This window comes from Rhineura floridana, chromosome 7, assembly GCF_030035675.1.
Source record: "Rhineura floridana isolate rRhiFlo1 chromosome 7, rRhiFlo1.hap2, whole genome shotgun sequence".
Lineage (NCBI taxonomy): Eukaryota > Metazoa > Chordata > Lepidosauria > Squamata > Rhineuridae > Rhineura > Rhineura floridana.
Window position 1 is genome coordinate 100,525,959 of NC_084486.1, and position 26,895 is coordinate 100,552,853.

Here is a 26,895-nt window from a genome sequence, read left to right on the forward strand (position 1 = left end):
ATGCGCTGAGTAAAGAAGTACTTCCTTTTGTCTGTCCTGAATCTTCCAACATTCAGCTTCTTTGAATGTCCACGAGTTCTAGTATTATGAGAGAGGGAGAAGAACTTTTCTCTATCCACTTTCTCAATGCCATGCATAATTTTATACACTTCTATCATGTCTCCTCTGACCCGCCTTTTCTCTAAACTAAAAAGTCCCAAATGCTGCAACCTTTCCTCGTAAGGGAGTCGCTCCATCCCCTGGATCATTCTGGTTGCCCTCTTCTGAACCTTTTCCAACTCTATAATATCCTTTTTGAGATGAGGCGACCAGAACTGTACACAGTATTCCAAATGCGGCCGCACCATAGATTTATACAACGGCATTATGATATCGGCTGTTTTATTTTCAATACCTTTCCTAATTATTGCTAGCATGGAATTTGCCTTTTTCACAGCTGCCGCACACTGGGTCGACATTTTCATCGTGCTGTCCACTACAACCCCGAGGTCTCTCTCCTGGTCGGTCACCGCCAGTTCAGACCCCATGAGCGTATATGTGAAATTCAGATTTTTTGCTCCAATATGCATAATTTTACACTTGTTTATATTGAATTGCATTTGCCATTTTTCCACCCATTCACTCAGTTTGGAGAGATCTTTTTGGAGCTCTTCACAATCCCTTTTTGTTTTAACAACCTTGAACAATTTAGTGTCGTCAGCAAACTTGGCCACTTCACTGCTCACTCCTAATTCTAGGTCATTAATGAACAAGTTGAAAAGTACAGGTCCCAATACCGATCCTTGAGGGACTCCACTTTCTACAGCCCTCCATTGGGAGAACTGTCCGTTTATTCCTACTCTGCTTTCTGCTTCTTAACCAATTCCTTATCCACAAGAGGACCTCTCCTCTTATTCCATAACTGCTAAGCTTCCTCAGAAGTCTTTGGTGAGGTACCTTGTGAAACGCTTTTTGAAAGTCTAAGTACACTATGTCCACTGGATCACCTCTATCTATATGCTTGTTGACACTCTCAAAGAATTCTAATAGGTTACTGAGACAGGACTTTCCCTTGCAGAAGCCATGCTGGCTCTGCTTCAGCAAGGCTTGTTCTTCTATGTGCTTAGTTAATCTAGCTTTAATCATACTTTCTACCAGTTTTCCAGGGACAGAAGTTAAGCTAACTGGCCTGTAATTTCCGGGATCCCCTCTGGATCCCTTTTTGAAGATTGGTGTTACATTTGCCACTTTCCAGTCCTCAGGCACGGAGGAGGACCCGAGGCACAAGTTACATATTTTAGTTAGCAGATCAGCAATTTCACCTTTGAGTTCTTTGAGAACTCTCGGGTGGATGCCATCCGGGCCAGTGATTTGTCAGTTTTTATATTGTCCATTAAGCCTAGAACTTTCTCTCTCGTTACCACTATTTGTCTCAGTTCCTCAGAATCCCTTCCTGCAAATGTTAGTTCAGGTTCAGGGATCTGCCCTATATCTTCCACTGTGAAGACAGATGCAAAGAATTCATTTAGCTTCTCTGCAATCTCCTTATCGTTCTTTAGTACACCTTTGACTCCCTTATCATCCAAGGGTCCAATCGCCTCCCTAGATGGTCTCCTGCTTTGAATGTATTTATAGAATTTTTTGTTGTTGGTTTTTATGTTCTTAGCAATGTGCTCCTCAAATTCTTTTTTAGCATCCCTTATTGTCTTCTTGCATTTCTTTTGCCAGAGTTTGTGTTCTTTTTTATTTTCTTCATTCGGACAAGACTTCCATTTTCTGAAGGAAGACTTTTTGCCTCTAAGAGCTTCCTTGACTTTGCTCGTTAACCATGCTGGCATCTTCTTGGCCCTGGCGGTACCTTTTCTGATCTGCGGTATGCACTCCAGTTGAGCTTCTAATATAGTGTTTTTAAACAACTTCCAAGCATTTTCGAGTGATGTGACCCTCTGGACTTTGTTTTTCAGCTTTCTTTTTACCAATCCCCTCATTTTTGTGAAGTTTCCTCTTTTGAAGTCAAATGTGACCATGTTGGATTTTCTTGGCAATTGGCCATTTACATGTATGTTTAATTTAATAGCACTGTGGTCACTGCTCCCAACTGGTTCAACAACACTTACATCTCGCACCAGCTCCCGGTCCCCACTGAGGATTAAGTCCAGGGTTGCCATCCCTCTGGTCGGTTCCATGACCAACTGGTCTAGGGAATAGTCATTTAGAATATCTAGAAACTTTGCTTCTTTGTCATGACTGGAACACATATGCGGCCAGTCTATGTCCAGGTAGTTGAAGTCACCCATTACTACCACATTTCCTAGTTTGGATGCTTCCTGAATTTCATATCTCATCTCAAGGTCTCCCTGAACATTTTGATCACGGGGACGATAGATCATTCCCAGTATTAAGTCCCTCCTGGGGCATGGTATCACCACCCACAACGATTCTGTGGAGGAGTCTGCCTCTTTTGGGGTTTCGAGCTCGCTGGATTCAATGCCTTCTTTCACGTATAGAGCGACTCCGCCACCAATACGTCCTTCCCTGTCCTTCCGATATAGTTTATATCCAGGGATAACCGTATCCCACTGGTTTTCTCCATTCCACCAGGTCTCCGTTATGCTCACTATATCAATGATAGAGGCTCAATAATGTCTTAAAGGGGATTCCGACTGCTCACATTGGAGGACACTCTGGGGAAGTATCAATTTAGAATGGTTTATAGGTGGCGGTAGTGCTTCTGGGAATCCCTGTTCATTATCTTCTAAAAATCTCATCGTCCGGGAAAGAGGGTTGGATACGATCGAAGGTTTATTAAACAGTACTCTGCTCTCCACTGGCCCCACAGCATCTCTATAAACCCGGGAGTTTGTGAGGGGGTTAACTTCCACATTAACCTTAGAAGGAATGGGGCCTGTGGTTCCACTGGAGAGGTAGTGCCTAAATCCCAGTGGATCCTTGAAGCTGAGTTCTTTTGGGACAGCACTAGAATTCCCCACCCTCTGAGAGCCCTTCTCCTTTCTAGGGTCACCCTGATACAGGTGAATGGCTTCCAGTTGGGATTTCAAGAGCTCCAGCCTCGCTAATATTTCCTCTTGCGCTTCTGTCGGCAGGGCGGTATAGGAATTGAAGAGCATGGTCTCTTCTGGCTCAAGAAAGTCCTTAATATTTCTAGACAGATAGCTCTGATTTAGGGCCACCCCATGTTTAGTCTTCCCATGTGAGGAGTCATCCAGCTCCAGGCACGGGGCTGGTAGCTTCTCTGGTGGTGCTAGCTCTATTAGGTTCCTAGGGCTAGGAGGAGCCTCTTTAAGCATTTTTTTTACCCATGTCTCTGAGTAGGAATGCAGAGCCCTAGGGGGAGCTACATCCTCAAACACCCTTAGCACACAGAAACCCCATCTGGTTAGCACATCTCTGTGAGAGTACAATACTTTAGCAGACTCCCGCTCCTTGAAGGTGATCAGGGCGTGCACATGTGGACCAGGGGAATACAGGTACTCTATACGATATAAATCTTTAACTTTAAACAATACCGTAGGCTTCCCCTTCAAGACATTAAGTAGATGAAATTTACTTGTGATAAAAAACCTCTTGGTTTCGGATAATTAGAAAGCACTAATTTCTTGCAATTCAATACCAGAGAACAGTCAGAGTCTTTAGACAGCTTACTCTGTGGAAGAGTCAAGATTGGCAAGGTGTGTTCTTGAATCTCCTGGGAGTGATTCCTCTGTGGAACAATTAAGGGCGGCAGACATGGTGGAGACATAGGGCATGAAACCATTGCCGGTTACAAAATGGGGTTGTCCTTATTTCTATCCTTCTCAGCAGGAGATGTATAAGGCTGGGAACTCTGGCTGGTGCCCCCCTCAAGATGTCTAAATAGTTTGTCATAGTTCATTTTCCTGTAAGACGGAAGTTTTGGATTAGTAATATTCTTAGGTTTCTTGCGTTCTAGAGCTCCCTTCTTTTTAACAGCTCTCTTCTGCTTCCTAGAGTACCCTAATATTGAAATATTAGATTGAGACTTACACTCTTTTACCAGGCACCCTGATTTTTCTCTTGCCGGACCTGCCTCGGCTTTTACTACAAGTTCTGCTAGCGTGGTTAGAAGGGTATTACTCTTATCCAAATAAGATTTGATGAGATCAATGTCCTTTTTTAGTAAAAAGAGCCATCCCTCGATTGGTAGGCCCTCTGCGTTCGATAGAAAAGGAGACTCCAAGTGGTCCCGTGAGTCGTGATTTTGCTCGGGGAGACTCTCTCTGTAGATTGCTTTTGCCTTAACTCCGGACTCAGATTTTCTAGTCCTTTGTTCATAGAAAGAGAAGCAAGTTCTGGCTGGATCTTATCCTCCACCAGGGAAAGTTCGAATGCAAGGTTAAAAGCTGTATCCTCATCTTTTGGTATTTGCATAACACGTTAAGTGTCAATAGACCAATCCAGACTGAGACACTCCTCCCCCACATTCTCTTTACTCTTTATATCTGGGAAAAATTGAGTGATTTTCATTTGAGAGTCTTGCCCCTTTAAGTCGACAGTCCTGGCACTTGGGATAATACCCAGCGCTCTGTAGCCAGTTCTTGTAAGTACCATGACAAGGTAACTTTAGAGTCTATCAATCTTGGTGCTGGCGTAGCTAAGCAGAAATAAGGAAGATAGTCAAAGGCATGTGTCAGCTGCTACACAGTATCAATATAAACTCAGATTCTAGGGATAGCCATTGACCTGCTTGTGCCTGGTAGTTCCTGAGGTTGAATCTGAATAGTTCTTGACCCTGCTTCACCAGAAAACTACACAGTTGCTGAAAAATGAAGAAAAGTTAAATTTCCTATAGTGCAAATTGGTGTGATTCAGTGGTGCTTTCCTAGCTTACTTCCAGCAGAGGTTTCAATCCAAATATTACCAGTCATATCCCAGGTGCTACAGAATTATTGCTTCCAAGCAATATGTGTTTTTAATTTTACCTGTAATTGTTCTTGCCAAATACCATAATCCTGTTAGGTTAGCCACTGAACAAGTAATTCAGCACCAGGAGGACACCAGAAACTGGACAGTTATTATAACTTCTGCCAGAGGTGTCTGAATTGTATCATCACATGTCACTGAACATAAGAAGTGCCCTGCTGGATGAGATCAAAGGCATAGCTAGTACAGCATTCCGTTCTCACGATGTCCAATCAGATGCCTGTTGGAAGCCCCCAAGCACGATACCGGTGCAATAGCACTCTCCTACTCATGATTCCCAATAACTGGTGTTCAGAAGCACTCTGCGTCTGACACTGGAGCTAATCTAGCCCTAATGACTAGTAGGCTTTGATAGATTTATTCTCCTTTAATGTACCTAATCCCCACTGGTGCACAGTTAGTTTTGCATTCCTCTTATTGTTATTATTGACTATAAACATGAGCAGGGAATGAATCTAAAAGCACAATAAATCATGAATAGTCAGCCAGCATTACAGCTGCTGAAAGTCTGGGACTGAAGGGGCATACCCACAACCAAACGGCACAGATGGAAAGTTTGTGTTACCACTTTCAGTGCTCCTCTCTCTTTTTTTATCCCTCCATACTTCTGAGTGCAAAAGTGCTAAGTATATGTGGTTCATAGGTCACAGTATGCTTTCTCCTCTGCAGTAAGACTTGTTATCTATCTATCTATCTATCTATCTATCTATCTATCTATCTATCTATCTATCTATCTATCTATCTATCTATCTATCTATCTATCTATCTATCTATCTATCTATCTATCTATCTATCTATCTATCTATCTGAGCCGATTTGTAAAACTCTGTGATGTGGATTGATTTAGGGATGGTCAGGAGTGTAGTCGTCCAGGGCCTCAGGAGGTCGTAGAACCCTTACCTTTTGGGGATCAGTGTCCCAACCAGGTCCCTATGTACTAGCCAATTGTGAAATAGGAGTGTGCTAGCCGCTGAGAAAAGCCCTTGCCCTTTCATACTCAGGTCCTATGTCTGAGCCAATCCAATGAACGGAGGTGAGTCAGCCACTGAGAAGACTCTTCTGAGTAGCTAACACACGGGCTCCCCTTTCAGGCTGATTGGCTCCTAGGGACATCTTTTGTAGTGGACTGTGGAAATGAAGATGCCACGGAGAGCAAGGGAGATGAGGAAAAGTGGAAAGAGGGCATGGCTGGGAGGGGGTGTGGTGTGACTATCATGAAGAGACCCTGCAATTCTGAATTTGTCAATATTTGCCACACTACTGGGGGTTGTGAATCATATGTTGGAGCAGGACTTGTAGACTATCTAGTCCAACCCTTTCCTTGATGCAGTATATCCAGAGCTAGAGCATCTTCGACAGGTGGCTGTCCAGCCTTTGCTTGCAGACTTGGTGAAGGAGAATCCTCACTCTGCTTAGGTAATTGGCGCAGTTGTTGAACAGCTCTTACCTTTGAAAAAATCCTAATGTTAAACCAAAATCTATTCTCCTGCAGTTTATGGTTAAATGTACCCATTTCCTCCATTCTTTCCTCATAGGACTTGTTTTCCATAGCATAGATTATTTTTGTTGCTCTCCTCTGAACCCATTATTATTATTTATATGTTTGTATACTGCTGTTTCATTTTTTAAAAACTCATCAAAATGGTTTACAACAAATTTAAAAAACATACAATAAAAACAATTAAAAATACAGTAAAGACAAAGGTCAATTACTGGAAAAAAAGAGAGTCTTAACTGCCTGCATGAGCCTGGCAGAACAGAAATGTTTTCAGCAGGCGTTTAAAGATTAAAATAGAAGGCATTACCCAAATCTTTGTTGGCAGCACATTCCAGCGAACTGGGCCAATGACACTGAAGGCTCGATTTCCTGCAGATGATCATTCCAATCTCCCCTGCATTTAACCAGTTTGCAAAGTATCATTGAGGAATTTTGCCAAATATTTTGCGGAAATCAAGATAAATTACATCCACAGCCTTCCCACAATCCACTAAATTGGTGACCCAATCAAAAGAGGGAGGGATAAGATTAGTGTGGTAGGATTTATTCCCAACAAATCATGGAGGCTTCTGACGTTCACTGCATTGTTATCAAGATGCTTGTAAACCAACTCCTTTATAATCTGTTCTAGTATCTTCCTTTGTATCAAAAGTCAGACTTATCCATCTGTTGTTTCCCACATCTTTCTTTTCTCCTTTTCTGAAAATTGGGATGCTATTTACCCATCTGCAGTCTTTACGGCACCTCACTTAGAACTGATATTTTGGTTTTGACGGGTCATTGACCGTAATAAACGTAACAAATTTTAACGATATTTTGGTACTGCTGAGATTTCTTGAGCAAAGAAATTCTGGAGGACTTGAGAACTGAATAGTTCTAGAGGACAGAAGACTGGGCATACAATGTCAGTCAGAAAGGGCTGGTGGAAAGTACTGAAAGTTGGCACAAAAACAAGATCAGCCAGAGCAAGGATGATAAGGAGTTCATAAATTTAGGAATTACATTGGAGGCTGTGAGGGAGTGTTGCTAACTATATCTCTATACTATACCAGACAAAAGGAAGCATTTATTCACACAGAACCACAAGATGTGGTGGTGACCATTAGGTTAGATGGTTTTAAAGGGGGATTAGAGAAATTCATGGAGGATAAGGCTGTCAATAGCTAGTAGTTATGATGGCTGCATATTACCTCCAGCATCAGAGGCAGTTTGCTTCTAAATACCAGTCACTGGAGAATAACAGCTGGAGGGTGCTTCTGCATTCATGTCCTGCTTCTGAGCTTGCTAGAGGCATCTAGCTGGCCTCTGACAAACAGCATGCTGTACTAGATAGGCCTTTGGTCCAGTCCAGCAAAGCTTTTATGTTTTATCTCCCTTCACTTTATCTCCCTTATTGTATGTCCGGTTTTGGCACTGAAACAGCCTTGGTCGCCCTGTATGATGGCCTTTGTCGGGAGAGGGACAGGGGGAGTGTGACTCTGTTGATTCTCCTTGATCTCTCAGCGGCGACCATGGTATCCTTCTGGGGAGGCTCGCGGAGTTGGGAGTTGGGGGCACTGCTTGGCAGTGGCTCTGCTCCTACTTAGCGGATCGTCGCCAGAAGGTAGTGCTTGGGGAACATTGCTCGACACCCTGGACTCTCCATTGTGGAGTCCCTCAGGGGTCGGTTCTGTCCCCCATGCTCTTTAACATCTACATGCAGCCTCTGGGTGCGGTCATCAGGAGTTTTGGAGTGCGTTGCCATCAGTACGCTGATGACACGCAGCTCTACTTCTCCTTTTCACCTTCTTCAGGTGAGGCTGTTGATGTGCTGAACCGTTGCCTGACCGCGATAATGGACTGGATGAGAGCTAATAAACTGAAACTCAATCCAGACAAGACTGAGACACTGTTGGTGAGCTCTTTCCCTGCTCAGATGGTGGATGCTTATCCTGTTCTAGATGGGGTTACACTCCCCTTGAAGGAACAGGTTCGTAGTTTGGGTGTCCTTTTTGATCCTTCCTTGTCGCTCGAGGCTCAAGTGGCCTCGGTGGCATGGAATGCGTTTTACCATCTTCGCTTAGTAGCCCAACTACGCCCCTATCTGGACAGTGATGATCTCGCCTCAGTTGTTCATGCTCTGGTAACTTCTAGATTGGATTACTGTAATGCACTCTACGTAGGGCTGCCCTTGAAGACTGTTCGGAAACTTCAGCTAGTGCAAAATGCGGCAGCCAGGCTGTTGACGAGGACCAATCGGTCCGCGCATATAACACCTGTCCAGGCTCGCTTGCACTGGCTACCTATTTGTTTCCGAGCTAGATTCAAGGTGCTGGTGTTGACCTATAAAGCCTTACACGGTGTGGGACCGCAATACCTGGTGGAACGCCTCTCCCGCTATGAACCTACCCGTTCACTTCATTCAGAATCTAAGGCCCTCCTCCGGGTACCAACTCACCAGGATGCCCGGAGGACTGTTACTAGATCTAGGGCCTTTTCTGTGGTGGCCCCCGAATTGTGGAACAGCTTACCGGAGGAGATACGCCTGGCACCTACGGTTCTTTCTTTTAGGTGCCAGGTTAAGACCTGGTTATACTCCCAGGCATTTTAATATTTAATGTTTTATGTTTAATGTTTTAGTTTAATGTGTTCCTTTCTGTTACTGATTTTATCCTATATTGTATTTTAATCCCATTTTGTACACTGCCCAGAGAGCTATTAGCTATGGGCGGTCTAGAAATTAAATAAATAAATAAATAAATAAATAAATAAAATAAACAGCAGATTTTTTCCTGGTTGCACAATGGAGGGAAAGTTATTTGGTTTTAACCAGTTATGAAATGGGATTAAAGTCCACAACAGATTAAAAGGTAAACTCATGTTGCAAACTACGTTGGAGGACAATAATGGTGCAATGATCCTTCCCAACAGAGGTATATTTGCACATGCAGGGGCAAAGCCATAGATCTTCTTCCAACCATGCTTTTTGTGTCTACTCAGTCGTGGTATGTAATGGTCTCCAAATTTCATACAGAAAGACGTTCCCACACAACCAACTCTCCCAGATAAGCAGTAGAATGACTTTATTGTTATGCACCTCATCTCAGTTCTGGGGGAACTCCCCACAGTTTTTTCCTTTATTAAAAAGCAGTCATGTAGAACAAATTTGGATTGGGGCCATGGCATGGGTGGGTGTGTCTAACCCTTTGCTCATGTAGCACAATTCCAATCCAAATCCCTTTCCACAAAGCTTTTAATATCCAGAGGGGGAAACACAGAGACACAAATTTGTGCCTGTTTCTTCCTCTATGGCTAACACCAGCTTCACATGATAGTTAAAGCTAGGGAATTAGTGTGTTTTGCCAACTCCATATCACAACCCCAAGACAAATCCCCTCCACGCAGATGCTTTTTATGAAATAAAAAAACTTAGAGTGTTCCATTGTGAAACTCCCACATAATGTCTGGGAGCTCAAAGGACTCAACAGATGAAGGGGAATGGGAGACCTCAGACCCAGGGGAAGGGATGAGCTGAGAGGCCCTTTGCCCTCAGACAAGGAGCAGGACCCTGCTGGAGCCATCCTGTCAGATTCAGAGAGTGATCAGGAAGCTACATTGACCCCAGCAGAGAGGAGACACCAATGGGTGTTAGAACAGCGAAGGCAGTCACCAGTTTAAGGACCACAAGCTCTCATAAGAGAGAAGCTGATTGCAAACACCTGGCTTCAGACGCTGAGCTTAAAAGACTGCAAGTGGCTTGGGGCTCTTGCTGGAAACAATGTCAACCTTCCATGTCACCTCGTGGCCAGCCCGGTTTGCACTCCAGTGTCTTTGACTCTGCCCTGCCTAAGTGAATCTCCAGTACCTTGACTTTGGACTTGCAAGGACTCATCTGTTCTACACTCTCTCAGCTCTTTCTACCTGGTATTGTAGTTGCGGGGCTCTTTTTCTCGACTCAAGCCTGACAGATTTACTGTTGGCCATTATCTGTTAATTACTGCAACCATAAAGTATTTCACTCCGTTGGCAGAGACTTACAAAAGGAAGAGCAAATCATTTGAATGTAAAAGGACCAAGGCTCAATTCTTGGCACCTCCAGATAGGGCAGATAAAGACTCCTGTCTGAAAGCCGAGAGTGTCATTGCCAGTCAATGTAGACTGAGGTGGACAGAATGTAGAATGTGATAGACTTGTGGATCTCTGGGCGATTTATACAGTAGTAGACTGTTGGCAAGGGCTTTTGACTCTCAATTTTCTTGTAATATCAACAACAAAATCACTTGTTCCACCTAAACTAGACTGCTGTAATGAAGAAAACTATTCGGGAGTGGACTTTTGAGTGAAAGGACTGGGAGCTCAGTTCAGTTCTGGTACTGGAAACAAATTCCTGGACTCAAAATATGCTCAGAGGAGCCCCATTCTTTCATCATATGGCTTTTGCACCTGGCTCTGATTGGTAGATCTTGGGATTCTAGTAAAAACCAAAAGTAAACTCAAAATGGAAATGGAATGCCTTCAAGTCGATCCCAATTTACAGCTGCCCTATGAATAGGGTTTTCATGGTAAGCGGTATTCCAAGGTGGTTTACCATTGCCTTCTTCTGCGGCTGAGAGGCAGTGACTGGCCCAAGGTCACCCAGTGAGCTTCATGGCTATGAGAGCTTCCTATGTCAACTCTTAGAAATAATCATTGCAAACCCAATATATACAACATATTTTTGTGTGTACTTCCAAATATTTCCCCAAATATCCTGTAAGGGCAATATGACTGCTTTGTTTAGTTGACTTGAGAATATTTTATTTTGTTGTGGAGAGTTTCCTTTTCATTTTACTTCCTGTGAATTTTGCTTACATCCCCTTTGTTCAGACACATAGTTTGCTCAGCAACAGGAAGAAAAAAACCAAAAATAGAGAATATAGTAGGAGAAGCCAATTGTTTGTCTCCATTTCCTTTCTTCTTACGTGTTATTGAATTATGTTTTTTATTAAATAAATATAAAGAAATATTAAAAAAGAAAAGAAAAATCATGTATTTGAAATTTATATTCCAAATGCAATTTAAATTGTACTATGCATCTCAATTATACCTAAAATGTATTGTTGATATCTTGCACTGGAAATGGATTACTCTTTTTAAATTATAGTGTTGCATTATGTGACAACAGAGGAGTTTTAGTGGGACTTCCTAGTATATTTTTTGTCCTTTTGCTCACTCAGTATACAGCACAAAGTTTGATGAGCAAACTCACTCTTTCAGCCTAGAGTCTTGAGCAGAAAGTTGAATGGAGAGCACTGATGAATAAATCAGTCACTGAACACAGCATTGCTAAATTGCCCTAAATAACAGAAAAGCAACTACATTATATGATATGATTAGATCACATTTATTTATTTATTTATTTATTTATATCCTGCCCTTCTTCCCAGTAGGAGCTCAGGGATTAGAGAAGTCAGTTGAATGCAAAGTAGGGATCATAAAGCAGTTGGAGCTATGTGGTTTCCCACACAGACAGTGTATGCATGAGGCAAACAGAATACCCATGTTCCATAGCCATTTTTAAAATTTGCCATTGTAAGACATTATAGACATTAAGAGAACTTAAAGTTCTCTCTTAGATTGCTTCAGTTACTTAAACTTGTGCCTTTCCTGAAGATGATAAAATACTTCAGGGGTTGAAGAGTCATTTTTAAGAAGTCTTTTGATACAAATAAGTTCTTCAGTTTGATTGTATTAAGAATTTTGCGGGGGACACCCAAAATACAACCCAAATTGTGTTATATTTATAGTTTTTAATAGTTTAGTTTTTTAAAAAATGAAACATGAAAACATGCCCCAAATCTCCTAATGACTACCTGAAAAGCTACTAAAATATGTTTATTTTATATTTGAAATATAGTTCAAAGGTGTATTTTATATATTTTAATTAATTTTGTATATTTTAATTACTCAAAATACTTTTTATGCTTTCATATAATCTGTCAAAGTTGTATAATAATAACTCTTAATAATTCATTTAAGGATTGCTAGTCCTGCATTTATGTGATGTCAAATCACAAAGCGAGCATAAAATCAATTAACTTCCAAACATTTTTTTCCCAAACAACCTTGAGCATGTACCAGTCAGTTACTTTTTAGTGAAATAAATTTAATTGGACAGCCTGCTTTCTGTGTTGGGAAAATATGGCAGGGGGAGGACAACTTCTACTTGGGAGATTAAACTTGCCTAGGATGCAATCCTCTTGTCAGGACAGGCCTTATTTTAAGAAGCAGTCTTAGAGAGGATGATCTCATTGAAAAGCATGGACAAATGGTATCAAAATATCAGATCCCAGCCCTTTAGTATTCTAAGGTCCAGTGTCGCTAGCTGGGCAGAGCAATCCTGTATTCCAATACATCATGGGACAAGATGCACCTTCCACTTACTAGCCCTTCAGCCCACGTTATCTCAAGAAAATAATTTCTTCTCCTACAATTATTTTAATGTGTTTCTTTCTACCTTGTATCATGTGTTCATTTATTCTTGTAAAATAAGCTGACCAAAACAAACCCCAACTGAAGGCATTGAAAAGTCAACTCCTGAATGGCAATAGTAGATGCAAGTGTGGGCAATTGGACACAGCTTGGAGAAATCTCCTGTTTCAAAACAAAGCACAGCCTGCTTGGGGAAGAGGGAGATAGAACAGTATGTAAGAACCAAAACTCAGGGCACACAGGCTGATGCAAGATGTCTGAGAGACTGGCCCTTGCACAATGCATTGTTTTGTTCCATGCTGGCTTTTCCAGGCAGGCAGGCAGGCCCTCCCCTTCTCTTCCCCACTTTCCCTGGAGTACTATAGCTAGTCACAACTTTGGTCTCTTCTGGGAAAGGCTAGGTTAGATGAGGAAAGAAAGGAGCAGGCTGGGGAAAAAAGAGGAGCAAAGAAGCTGGTGGGAGGAAAGTGTCCAACTACCTGTTCTAACACTTTGTCCCCCTAACCAGTAATCAGTATGCCTAGGCAGGTTTCCAATTCTTTGCCCCAAGAATTCAAAAGGACCATCCTACCTTCATGGAAATATTTATCTATATCTGTAAACAAATTAAACTTATCTATAATTAAAATGATCTATAAAACAAATTAAAAACAAAACAGAGCAGAGGATTATGGGGAACTGATGGGGAAGTGACTGGTAACATTTTCAGAAAGTCAAGCAAGGGTTATGTTATGCATTTTAGAGGGTACCTCTGTGGCTTCCCTATTCATATCAACTCCCCGTTTTACGTCAAACTCAGAAGCTGTGCCTTCACCCCTCTCCCACAAACCATCTGCAGGGTACAGACAAAATCATCTGTCTCTGGTTTTCTCTTCCAACATCAGATGTATTAAACAACTGTTCATGCTTTGCTGTGTTAGGCTGCAGGTAGAAAGCCAGCAAGAGGTTCTATTCAGGCTGATCTGCTCCCCCACTAAGCCTCCCTGCAAGCACAAACCTGGCTTTTCATCTACCCTTCTTTAAAGCTCTTCACTATATCTGAAAATATATGCCTATTTTGCAGCCCTGTCCGGATTGCCTCTGGGCAAGTGACCCTGTCCTAGTTACACTACTGTTCACACTGAGAATGCTGGAAGTAGGTGTGTGCAGGAATTTATGTATGCTCCTGGCTTGTATATGTAGTAGAGGATGAATGGTCTGTGGAAAATACCTGTGTTATATGTGCTTTGGACTCAAAGACCTTTCAGAGCAGCCATTCCCCTCCTCCCTATGTTCCCCATTCCCATCAGTGATTGTTTTCTGAAATGACACTTCCTGGGGCCTAAGCCTGTCTGAAAAGCATCCCCTCACCCCGGAGCCCCCTCCCCATTCTAAGTATCGCATACCTGTGGGGAAACTGATTGTAGCCATGCCATGCAGGGAATGTACTTTGCATGTGCTCAAAGGCATAGAAAGTGACAGTAGATGCATTAGAGTGTTATGCTACGTGGAATCCTCTTACAGACTATTTCAACATTAATAGGCATAAGATGTATTTGTCCAGGACATTCTTCTGTTTATGGGATAAGCGGTAAATTATTCTCTTTATATAAGGCAATATAGACGAGGTTAGTAATATTTTCTTAACGTATTTTGTGTGACTCTTTTTCTTCATGTATAAAAAAGACTGATACATGCGGCTGATGCCAGGGTATGATTTCTTTATTATTCCCTATTTGATGTCATATAGTTAATCAAACTTTACAAAAGGCATTTTTTTCTTTCTATCCAAATCGCAGCTCCAATGAAGCCTTGATTTTCTAAGATCGTATCACCAGGCAGTATAATGCTACTGTCCCCCCCGCTCAGCTTTCTTTTGGCTCACCACCACATCTTGCTGTACGTTTTACAGCCTCTGATGATGGGAAACTCGAGACAAAGGCTGGACTGCAACAGTAGCCGCTTCCGCCAACAGCCTCGGCCGCATGTGCGTCCGCCACGGTTAAGGATGGCGAAAAGGGGCAAGCGGTGTTTATGTTGGCTCCGATCCGCGGTCTGCTGCACCGAAGGATCCGGACGGCGGATCCTCCCCTCGCCTTCTCCGAGTCCCTCATACGCCCCGCCATCCATCCCCAGCCGGGCAGAGCTTTCTGCCGGCCTGTCTACTGCAGCTTTCTGCGGCCCCGTCGGTATGACCAGCTAGCGACTCCATCTCCCACGTGGGAACGGACTCTAAAGGGCTAGCGGGGCGAAAGCTTCGGGCAGGAAGGGCGTGGGAAAGAACGGTGGGAGGCACTCTGGCGATGTGAGGCTGGGCGGTAGGGGCGCGGGGGTCGTCCTACCCACTCCCTCCCCCGCCTCTTAGACGCTGCACAAAGCCTTTTCCAACTGTGGCAGGGAGGGAGCGGCGGCGGATCGAGGAGCGTCGCAGCGCCTTCTTTTTTGTACGGAAGGGTTATTTCCCATTCTCCCCCCCACCGGCCTTGGATGAGACTCTTCCCTCTGGGATCTCCCTCTCGGTCTCTCACCCCCTTATTTATGCATAATCCTCCCTCTAGCCCACCCACCGCCCTCCTCTCTCTGGCCGGGCTTGTGTTTTATTGACGCGATGGGGGTCACCCTTTCGTTCAAGCTGGCAGCTCGCCGCTTCCGCGGCCAACCCTTTGTGCAAAACTGCGCGGCGACAAGGCGTCCGCGGCTGGGCGGGAGGCTTTTAAACGCCTGGATTTCAGGGCGGTAACAAAAGGCAAAAAGGAGACACGGGCGCGCGTACAGCTTTTTGGGCCGCGGCCAGCGGTAGCAGCGACAACAAACACGGCGGCGGGGAAGATCTCGAGTGAGTACGAGCCACCAACTTCAGTGGATCCGTCCCTGCACACACGCACGCCCTGGTGACATAGCTGATTGGCGCATGGGGCGAGTGAGTGGGGCGCGTTCTGCGCACAGCTTTGTCTGCATGCACGGATGGATGGATGAGCTTCCCTATATGCGACCCTGCCTTGCTGATCGTGTCTGCAGCGCCAATTCAAATTGCGAGATAGATTTGAATCCCTGTCGGAACCTTTTGAGCTGTCTCCACACACCTATCCCCCCCCCCCATTCTTCTTACTTTTGAAATGGAACTGCATCTCCACTTGGGGAAATCGCAAAGATCCTGCCGTTTTCAGGATCCTTGTAATTCCCTGAGAGAGAAAGAGAGGACCCGTACATGCTTAATATGCTCTAACGTTTTGTAATATTTACTGCAAATAACAGGGGAGTGGGTGGAAACTGACTTGGAACAGTCTTTTTACCCCGTGTTTAATGTTGTTTAAAAGGTTCGTTTCTCCGAATTGTCCCAAGCTTATTAATGTACGATTTTGATCTTGACACGGGGAAACAGTAAAGAAGTTGGTCATGTTATGGGTTGGTATTTCATGCTGATCCTACTCAGTGTATACCCACTGAAGTTAATTGACGTGGCGAACTTAGGGACATTAATTTCAACGAGTCTGCTGAGCTCTGAGTTGGGCTTAGTTGAATACAACCCTCTGTTTCTGCATTGCAATGGTAACTTTAACTGGAAGGCTCAGTGGCAACAGTCCTCAAGGTTTTGGATAAGCAGTTCAATTCCCAAATGTCGGGAAGATACATTTGTGATGGAAAACTTTTCTGAGGCAAGCTTGGAAAGTTTTATGGTTTGCCTGTTGATTGGGGGTCTTGAAGCTTTTGCTCAAGCAGATCCAAGAGCAAAGAGGACTGAATGAACTTGGACCTCAGTGGCAGGGAGAGATGACTTGGAGATGCACAACTCCCAGTGGAACAGGTTCAGCCTCTCAATCATTCCTCCAGCTTTTGTTTTGTTTTCTTTTTTTGGCCAATTGCTGTTGGCAGTGGTGGCTGGTGTCCATTGGGACTGCTGTGGGGCTGAAGGCAGGGAGCCCAAACAGGAGGTGGGGTCAAAGCCAGTGATACCCACAGCCAACTAATTCTAGTGTTTAGTCCTCCCCATCCTCTCCTCTGCTAAGTTCTACAAGGGCAGATAGTCAGTGTTACCCGTTGCCCCGCCCCCATTACTGGTTGGAAGTAAGAAGGTAGGCAGGTGGGAGATGACTGCAGGGCAGACTGGGGTTGGTGGCGGGTGCCCCATTTGCCCTAACAGAGCAGCCTTCGCTGGGTTGGAACCAAAAATGTTAAACATCAGATCTGTGTAGAAAAGAGCAGCCTGCTGAGATAATAATGTTAGTAATCAGGACTGCTGTTCTTTCTGGAAGATCCTTGTATTCTCACCATCTGTTGTGACAGTTTTTGTTCCTCTGTTGTTTGCACTGTGCAACATTTTATGTGGAATGGCAATGAATGTTTTGTTTATTTTCTTATTAGTAGTGGGTACAATCTACTGGGAAGCAGAAACAGTTGCACGTCTCACATCCGCTTTGATAGGCTTGTACAGGAGAGCTGCACTTTAATATATTGCACTTTAATATTTGAGCATGTATCTGTATATGTTTTCTCTATATTATTCTTTCCGGAAGTAGAATGCTTCTTTAATGTTTTTTCCAGAATAGATAATGGAGAGCATGTGCGTTTAACTTGCAAATTCTGTGATAGGAGGACAACATGAGCTGATATTTTTCTCTCATGAGTTCTGCTCCAGATATTTTGTTTTCAAGTGTGGATGGATTTGGCATCTCCTGTTGCTAGGCAGTGATTAATGTGAGTTACAAAAAATATGCAGAACTTGGGGGAGACACATGTGGATTTTAATGTTTTATTGATGTTAGCTTTCAGTATATTTAAGGCTGCTGCTCTAGGTAGGCACAGACAGTTTTAGTTGACTTTAATGGGACTTGTCTGTGTGAAACTTCACATAGGCTTTCTACCTAGATTCTAAAGACAGACATTGTCATGTGTTCTTGAGTAAAACGTCCACTGGCTGTGATTTTTGTCCAATAGAAATCATGGAATTTTCCCCCAAGTTGCCACTTTAATAGGAAGAGCAACACTGTTAGAATTGAAATAAGACCAGTAAGAACCATGACAGCTGAGACCTCTTGTCATAGATTTCTAGAGAAGTGATGGGTGCTTTGTAGCCAGAGAGTCTGTTGGCCAGCTGTACATTAGATCCATATTTTGAACATGTTTACCTGCATAACTTCCCAGCAATCTTTGTCTACATAGTTGAGCTCCATGCTGGATCCTGTACAGTAGTCAGCCCATCAAAGCAATGCAAAGGGAAGCAGTCCTCTGGAACTAGTTGCAGAGTGTGGCAAACCTTTCCACAACTTTGCAGGGAGGAAGAGGAGGAGAACCCTTGGCACTTCCATGGTGCTTCTCTGTCTGGGGACAGATGAACAGGAATCCCAGGGTCATTTCTGATGACACAACTTTATACTTAGTACTCAAGTACTCAAGTACAAAATATGAGGATAAAATTGGGGGGGAGAAGGACCATGTTTGTATGTCATCTTGAGCTCCTTGGAGAACAGGTGGGATGTAAATGTAATATTAAATAAAATAAATACAGTATCAGTTTCTTCAAAATGGATGCTATACGCTTATATGCTGGGAACTGGAACTGAAGTAAAAATGTATCATAAGTGGTGGTTCTTGGAAGACCATACTCAAGAAAAGGTAACTTTAAGTAGTTATCACACTTTTAATGATCTTTTACATTCACAATAAGAGTGCATTTTGTGCTTTTTGGCTACACCAGCAATTTTGAAGGGTACCAGGCCTTCCAGATTAATTAATCCATAGTAAAACAAGTTACTTTCTATGTGTAGACACCATGATTTTACACTGAGGATAAACGAAATAGTATTTTCTCTGACACACTACTTAAAACTATAGAGAGAGATCTTAGAAAGATTCTGCCATTTCAGTTGTATGGGGTGTGTGTGTCTTGAGTTTTTCACATCCTAGACCAGTGAGGGGGCTCCTGTGGCCCTCCAGATGTTGTTGGACTCTTATTCCCAGTCAGCATTGTAGGTTCCCCTTTCCTGTCACAGAACCTTCACATAGCCATGTAAAATCATCCGTTTCCCCAATGAAACAAATAGAAGGGAATGGCAAATCCCTGATTTAAGAGAAAGTGAAACCAGAGGACGAACTTGGTTTTTGTTAGAACTGAGCTACTATTTGAATGATAGCAATCAAAAAGATTAAAACTCCAGGCCTTCTTTATGACAAAGAAACTTTGCATGAATAAGTGAACTTAGAATAGCAGGCTGAGTTGAATGTTATATTTAGTGGAAACTATAGTTGGCTTCAGCCTTGAAAATTCTTTGCCTAATTTTTATCAATCAATCAATCAATCAATCAGATTTATATCCTGCCCTTCCTCCCAGTAGGAGCCCAGGGAGGCAGTAGGAGCTTGGACTACAACTTCCATCAGCTGCAGCGTACATATGTGCTTTGATGTTTAGGACAAAGAATTTTGTCTGCCAAGTTGTTTTTAAATAATGGGGGGGGGGGAGAGAGTTTGACGATCTTAAGTATCACAATCTTAAGTATCTCCACTTCCACCCATCTAAGAGAGGGGGGGAAACCCTACATTTTTGCCCCTGAAAGGGTCAATGGGGAACTTTGGGTGAGTGGGACATACCAAGGACTGTATGCAAACCAGTCCTAATTGGAGTAGTCCCACTGAAATTTAATGACCCTAAATTCATCATGTTCAGAGAACAACATTCTCAAGGCTTGATTGCACACTGCAATGTCTTTATTTTATATTTGCAGAAATATAAAAAAATGAAAAAGTAAAATCTTTAGCAGTAATTTCCCCACTCCTCCACCAAATTCCCCATGTTGGGAATCCTATTTTTCATATCTCTTTGACTTTCAAGCTAACTCCAGTGGTACTTTGTCATTGTTGTTGCCTGATTATTACTACTGATAGATATACCAGCAGAAAATAGATCCACTGTCAATGTTGGATCCATTTTGCATTCTGTTGAGAGAGGCTGAAATGGATGCAATTGCTTCTGTCTCCATTTTATTTTTCTGTCACATCCATAATCACTAGTAATATCCTCTGAAAGTAGAACGTCAGTGCTGTTATAAGCGGGAGATTTTTTTATTTTTTTTTAAAGGTATATATCCTCACTATTGCCTGAAGTTGAATATGCAGCTCTCTTTTTTCTGTCTGCTAGTTGCCTGTTTAAAATTGGTCTGTGGGCCATGCACACATGGCCTTCATTGAATGCTTTCATTTTCACACATCAACATATACATTTTCTCTAGGTTATTTCACACTTATAAGCACATAGAGTGTGATGTTTGCAACATGCAGTGAACATGGGTAGTAACCTGTTCTCACTCCCGAGTAGCCTCAAATGCAGGTAGTCAGGAACTTTGCTTATAGCTCTGAAGCTCCTGCCTGGCTTGCCATCTCCTCTACTCCTGTGACGAATGGGGAACTGAGAGCCAGACAGGAAGCCAGGTGATTGGTGTGAAGACCTCTAGTCCTGGGGGAAGGATATATGGAGCTGCCAGCTCTTCAGAGTCACTGACCGAGTGGAGATCTGCTGAGGTGTCTTGCTTCCCCTGCTCCAGGTTCCAGATCAGACAAAATCTTGGGAAAGGGGCAGTGGGTAGCAGATAGAGGAGGGCTCCAGTCGAAAAAGGAGACCATTGATGGGCCTTTCCTTTGGCAGGAACTGGCATATGAGTGTCTTTTCCCTCTGGGGATGATGTGTTTGTGCTACAAGTTCCATCATCCCGGGTCGGAACAGACACATAAAGTTTCAGTTACCGTCTCTCATTGACTGGAATGGATGATCAGAAGGCAAAGATAGTCTGAGCAGTGTGACAGGCTATGCCTGCATCAGTCCCCTTTCTTATATTTAAGTAGGGATGTTCACATTGTCAAGCTCTCCTGCTTCAAATATTCACCCAATCCTTAATTGGAATAGCTCCCTACAAGTGCTTTGGTCAGAATAGCTAACAAGACAGTGGATTAAGGTTGTCAGTTCTTCTTGCCTTTGTCAGGACAATAAAAAAATCCATATGTTTTCCCCATATGTTCTGCATCAGCAACTGAATGAGTTCTTAGGATGGGAAAACCCTGACTTCATTACAAATGCAGAAAAGTGAGGCTCACTGATTAAATCCTTTCAAACTATGGACTAGAATCCAAAGGATTTTCCTGCCTGCACTCTGGCTTTTCTGTCTAGCCACACCTGCTATGGTCCCTTGTGTGCATCCCATTGCTGCTGGTCTGGGAGCCCTCTGGAACAACATGCAACATGGTGACGAGTGAACGCACCTGGAAGGAATCTGTGACTTCCCTGTGCACACATGGAAGTGTTTTCAGTTTGCATGTGGGGCTCATGCTCTCTGTTCTCTTATATCAGTGGTGATGCAGAATATTCTTCTGAACAAACATGCTTCAGTTTCATTCTGAAAGGGCATCCTTAGGATGATTTGGCATACTTAGGCTTTTTAAAAAAATGTGGCAGGGGTCACCAACCTTTTTGGACCAGAGGCACATTTCAAATTTTGAGAGTGTGCTGGAGGCACCAGTCACAAAATGGCTGCCTTAGGAGTGTGGCTTAACACAAAATTAGAGTAGTCATGGTGAACCTTTACCCATAATTGTATTTCTATACTAGAAAAAGCTTGACTAGTTGAATTTCTACCTGCTATACAACTGTTAAAGGCATAAGAACCCTGTTTTTCTCCAATGCCAACCCTAAACCAAAGCATAGGCTGCTATCCTGTACCCACTTACCTGGAAGTAAGCCCCATTAAACACACACAGACTTACTTCTGAGTAGACATGTATACCATTGTACTGTAAGTTAACTATATAGTGAAGTCTTAATGAGTCCCTAGTCTTTAGCTCCTGCATAGCAGGAGACATGCAGAGTTTTAACATTTGCCTCTTATGGAGGGAGGAGGTTCTTTACCATTCATCCACACTTATCGTGTAGTAGTAGCAGGGCTGTGGAGTCGGTACGCCAAGCCTTCGACTTTGACTCCAACTCCGACTCCTCTATTTTTCTACTATCCGACTCCACCCAAAATTGCTTCTGACTCCACGACTCCGACTCCACAGCCCTGGGAAGTGCTGTAAATGTCTTTTTAAATTGGATGCTCTCGTAGGAGTATTTTTATCACTGCTTGAATATGCGCTGATCTTGGCATCACAACATTTGTCTTCATCTGGGTCCCGTGTCGTACACTGACACACAAAATGTTTTCCATCTTGAGTTATGGTAAAATGCTCAAATACAGCTGACTTCATGGGAAGCTTCTTTGACATTGTGAATTTATATTTTTTTTAAATTGTCAATCAAAATTTATTTTGAAGCCGGAGTCGGAGTTGATACATTTCTACCGACTCTGACTGCACCCAAAATTGCTTCCGACTCTGACTCCACAGCCCTGAGTAGTAGTTGCAGAAAATAATTTCTAGGCACTACCTGATCTCAGGGGAACCCAGCAAAGCAAAGATGCATCTTAATTGCTAGGGGAAAAGAAAGCTCAACCTATGGAGATTTCAAGGACTAGAAAAAAAGACAGAAGCAGGAAAAGTGCACTAAAAGGTGGCAGGGCAAAGCAGCAGCTCTTTAGGACCCCAGGGAGCCCTATTACCTGCTGTCTAAACAATCACAGCTCTGGCTTCACTCATTGGCTAATAACACAAGCAGGAGCACCCAGGCTGGCTCATTTCAAAGAAATCACTTGGAAGGGTAACTGCACTTTTTGCTGTGTAGCTTATTTTCTAGGAGGGCTAGAGACGTACTTTAAAAAAAAAAAAAAAGCTCAGATACTGGGCTACCTACTGGGGTGCCACAGAAGGCCTTTGCTGGCACCATGGTGCCTGCAGGTGATGAGTTGGCATCTCCTGATTTGTGAGATTTCTAACCCACTGTGTACCATCTGATACCAGGGTAGGAATATAACATCCTCAAAATGATAAAATACACAGTACAGTACAAAATGTAAAGCTAGTAAAAGAAATGACCCCCAAACTGTTAAAAAAGGGGAGGGATTGTGCTACTATATAGTTCCTTCTTAATACTTTACAAGGCTTTGACCTAGCTCCAACATAGGTGGCAGCTGGGGCCCAGTTCTGGTGCAGGTGGACAGAGATCAGAAAGGCAATGAAATAGGGACACAGATGGGCTGGCAGTAGAGTGGCTCGATGCAAAAAAGGGAAGGGTTGGTGCATCTTTAATAACTGCAGAAGAGGGAACTTTCAGCAGCTGTAGCTTGTCTGAGCCCCTCCCCCATTGCATTGCTTGTGTTATTCTTCTAAATTACATGGGGAACATCCACAAGTAAAACAAAGTTCCTTGCTAACTATAAGTTCAGTCCCCAGTATGTGGAGGCCAATAGGACTGATGGCATGATAGAGGGGGTACCCTGTGCTGATTACATGAGGAGGAATGCCTGAAGAGTAGTGGCTTCCTCTGTGACTGATTCTGTGGTAAACACACAGTGTCTTGAATTTGCCTTTTTCTCCTTTCTGTGGTAAAAGTATGAATTGGGTTTATGTGGACTGTCTGTGCATGCCTCTGTCTCTAGTTACCCGTTTGCATTACTGAAGAAATGCAAATTGGGAAGTATTCTTGCGTACCATGGAAGCTGGTGGTTTGTGTGCTAATTTGGTTTCTATGGCTGAAGAAACACCTAAAATTCAACTTAATCCTTTCTCTTTATCCTGCCCTGGAGCTAAGTACTGCAAATATAAGTTTACATAGCTCTTACTCTCTTCTTTCTGACATAAGTATGTAACCTAAACCACAGAATAGCCCTAGGTCAGAGCTATTGTCAAATTACCAGCTCTTTAGTCATCATGATTATGAAGGCAGATTTCATTTTGATGTTGGCACAGAGTGGTAAGCGGCAGTACCGCAGCTGAAGCTCTGCTGACGGCCGGAGTTCAATTCCAACGGAAGGAGGAAGTCGAATCTCCGGTAATAGGGGTCGAGGTCTACTCAGCCTTCCATCCATCCGTGGTCAGTAAAATGAGTACCCGGCATATGCTGGGGGGTAAAGAAAGGCCGGGGAAGGAACTGGCAGTCCCACCCCATATATATGGTCTGCCTAGTAAACATCGCAAGATGTCACCCTAAGAGTCGGAAACGACTTCCAGTTGGGGAGAGATGGCATCGGCTGCTTCTTGGACATGCTCCTATATATAGTTGAGTATATCATAACTTTTAGGCATAGTCGGTACTAGTAAAAGAGCAAATGAATCATCCTGCACAGAGCTTGTGGAAGGGGGAGTATGATAAGAGTATGATAAGAGTTTGCTCCCAACCGTCGGCTTTGACTCTATGTGCTATAAACCCACCCTCCTCTCCTTATCTCCAAGACTCCCTTGTAAAAGAAAACCAAAAGACTCCCTTGTAAAAGAGAACTACAAGGAAATTAAGCCAGGTTGTGTAAGACACGAAAGACTAAAAAGAAAGCGTAAAGGATAAAGGTTAAAGGACAGCGGAGTAAACACCTCCATGTTTTACAAGCTGTGAAATCCTAAACGACAGAGGAGCTCAGCAAATCTATACTGGGCTCTAACTCTGTGTGCTTGAACTACACCTTCGTTAACAGTCAAGTGTGGCAGTGGAGAACTCAAAGACCCTGCTTCTGCTGGGATATAAAGTTTATCTCAGCAACTTCTGTTCTACACGAGTGAGCCTAAGGGAATTTTGGAAGGAAGATCTGCAGTGAAATGGTGTTTACACGTTCTGGGTATAGGACCCTGGGAATTCCTCTCTCCCAAGGCTTGTCTTTAAAAGGGAGTGGCAACCAGCTGAAGATTACGCAGTTCTTTGCAAAGACGCTGATGAGTGAAGTGGGCTGCACCGAAACAGAGTGCACACACCTTGACTGGTCTGTGGATACTAAGGGAATCCTAGCGGATTGCAAGGCCAATGAAGTCAAAGACAATGACGCCAATATTGATCTGGCATGTGAACTTTTATTGGCGCAAACTACAATTCAGCCTAGTTCTACTTGCCACTTGGTGCAGGATACTCTAGATAATCGAGAAGAAGAGCTGATGTTTCACCATATGCCCGTGTTGAGCGTGCATAAAGTGGGGGTAAATTCCCCAGAGCCTCCGGAGAAACCGAACAAATCAGGGGAACTTCCAGTTGAAGGCTGGCTTTTTCTGATTTCCCAAGATATTGAACTAATTAAATCATTTTTAGATAAAAGTAACAGCCTTCTAACCTCTCTCATTGATCTCCTAGCGGTTACAAAAGTGAAACAGCTAAGAGGGGAGCCAGACCCTCTGCCAAATGCTAACAAGTCCCCTAATAACCGGCTATGGTGCCTAACTCAAGGGAACCATACAAATACGCTAGAACCAATAAATTCGCTAGTACTTCCTTTATTAAAAAGAGCAAAAATATTAAGAACTATAAACCCTTGAGATATAAAAAAATGGAATTTGGGAAGCTATTTAGGCACCTAGATAATGAGCCTGTCCAGAGGGTCAAGAAATGGAGTAGTATGTCATCTAGTAACAAGGAAACTCTTAAGGGCAAACCTCCTCTTGAACCAAAGCACGGTCCTGGCCCCCACTCACATTTGATTACTTCTAGTGCAGTACTTGCCCAGGAGCCGAATGCACAAGCCTTGCTGAGTAACATCTCTCCTAAAACTAATAGATGCAAGGTGAAGAACTGTATGGTGGACAACTGGAACTTAGTTCTAAATCATAAGAAACTAATGTTGTGTAAGTATCCAAAACCAAGAGGCCAGCTTACCCAAACAGAGCGGAAACTCCACCTTCTCAACATCTTGAAGGGAGTTCTACCGGGCATGTTTTCTATAGGTGACTTAGCCTGGGTAGAATACCTCTACTTTAATGGTTCAAACGCAAGGGCCTTGATCACTTTTAGGGACTGGAGCCTGGCTAATGTTTTACTGGCACGGCGGGATGCCCTTTATGAGCATGACATACTTGTCACAAGAGTTTTTGAAAACGCAGTTCCCCCAGGGAGCTGATTACCGCTTCTCGAACCCGCGCAGACAGTGATATGCTGGAGAAAATGCAGAGGCTATTGAATCAAACCAAACCTGGCCCCTGTAAAAAAAACTCCCTCCCCTTACGACGAGTGGAAGGACTCCCCTCATAAGAAGAGCCAGGATGGCACCGATGTAATTATAAGATATTCTCCCAGCAATGAGGCAACCCCAGCTGACATTGAAGAAAGCAGGCTCCTGGACTCATTTGGAGCGTTACCTATGGAGGCACAAAAGGAGATACTAATGAGGTTGGAAGACCTGAAAACCCGCCTGATGGCTATCAACCAAAACAAAGGCGGGATATTAAGTGCGGCGCCAAGAGTGGATGAGGAACATAAGGTTTTGGCCCAAAAGGAGGTGTACCCGAATGACTGGAAGTTACCACAAGAAAGGATGCCTGGAGCTAAATACATCCAGGTCTTGGCAGATATCAACTATGTGGCCAATAAACAAGAGTATAGTGAGACTCCTATGACGTGTCCCTCTATCCATAGAAATCCTACACTGATTAAACCGACGCCCTCTTGGACCGAGATGAGAATTCTGGAGGCGAATGAACTTGGCACTCCTGAATTAGTAAACAACTGGAATGACTCTCGAAGCAAGTACCCGGCTCGATGTTGCTCAAATGTCAGCAGATGGAGCCCAAGTTTGGAGGAGATTGAGTTCTTAGAAGAAGACTTGGCAGAGCATGGGAAATCTGAGATTGCTAAAAATCTATTACGTGTAACCCTGGATAAGCGATCAGAGATAGACAATCGAGTCCTCACCCCAGATCCTGTTGAGAAGGCTAGTCCCGCACTCGGCATGGGAGGAAAGTCCATCTTGTCCCTTTTTGACAGAAGCCTACCCAGCATGCCCAAGTATTGAAGTTATCTTGGAATATTGCGGGTTGGGCAAATAAGTGTGCTGATCCAGCTTTTCTTATATATATTAACAGTTATGACATCATTTTTATCCAGGAAACTTGGTTGAGAGAAGAGCCAGCGGTGAGCGGCTTTCCCGCATACTCCCTCGATGCAATCCCCAGTGCCAGGGGGTGACGCCCTAAAGGCAGTCTA

General features: G+C 43.4%; 1 protein-coding gene across 3 annotated transcripts in view; it reads left to right on the plus strand.

Moving 5' to 3' along the window:
• Nucleotides 1–15,292: 15,292 nt before the first annotated feature.
• ST6GAL1 (ST6 beta-galactoside alpha-2,6-sialyltransferase 1) overlaps nucleotides 15,293–26,895 on the plus strand; it is a 111,078-nt gene continuing 99,475 nt past the window's right edge. The window contains exon 1 of one of the 3 annotated variants that reach the window (XM_061636709.1): nucleotides 15,293–15,701. The gene's annotated coding sequence lies outside the window, so the exon portion shown is untranslated. Of the gene's footprint in view, nucleotides 15,702–16,852; nucleotides 16,939–26,895 lie in introns of those variants that run through there. The other 2 variants (XM_061636713.1, XM_061636711.1) reach the window with 2 other exon arrangements.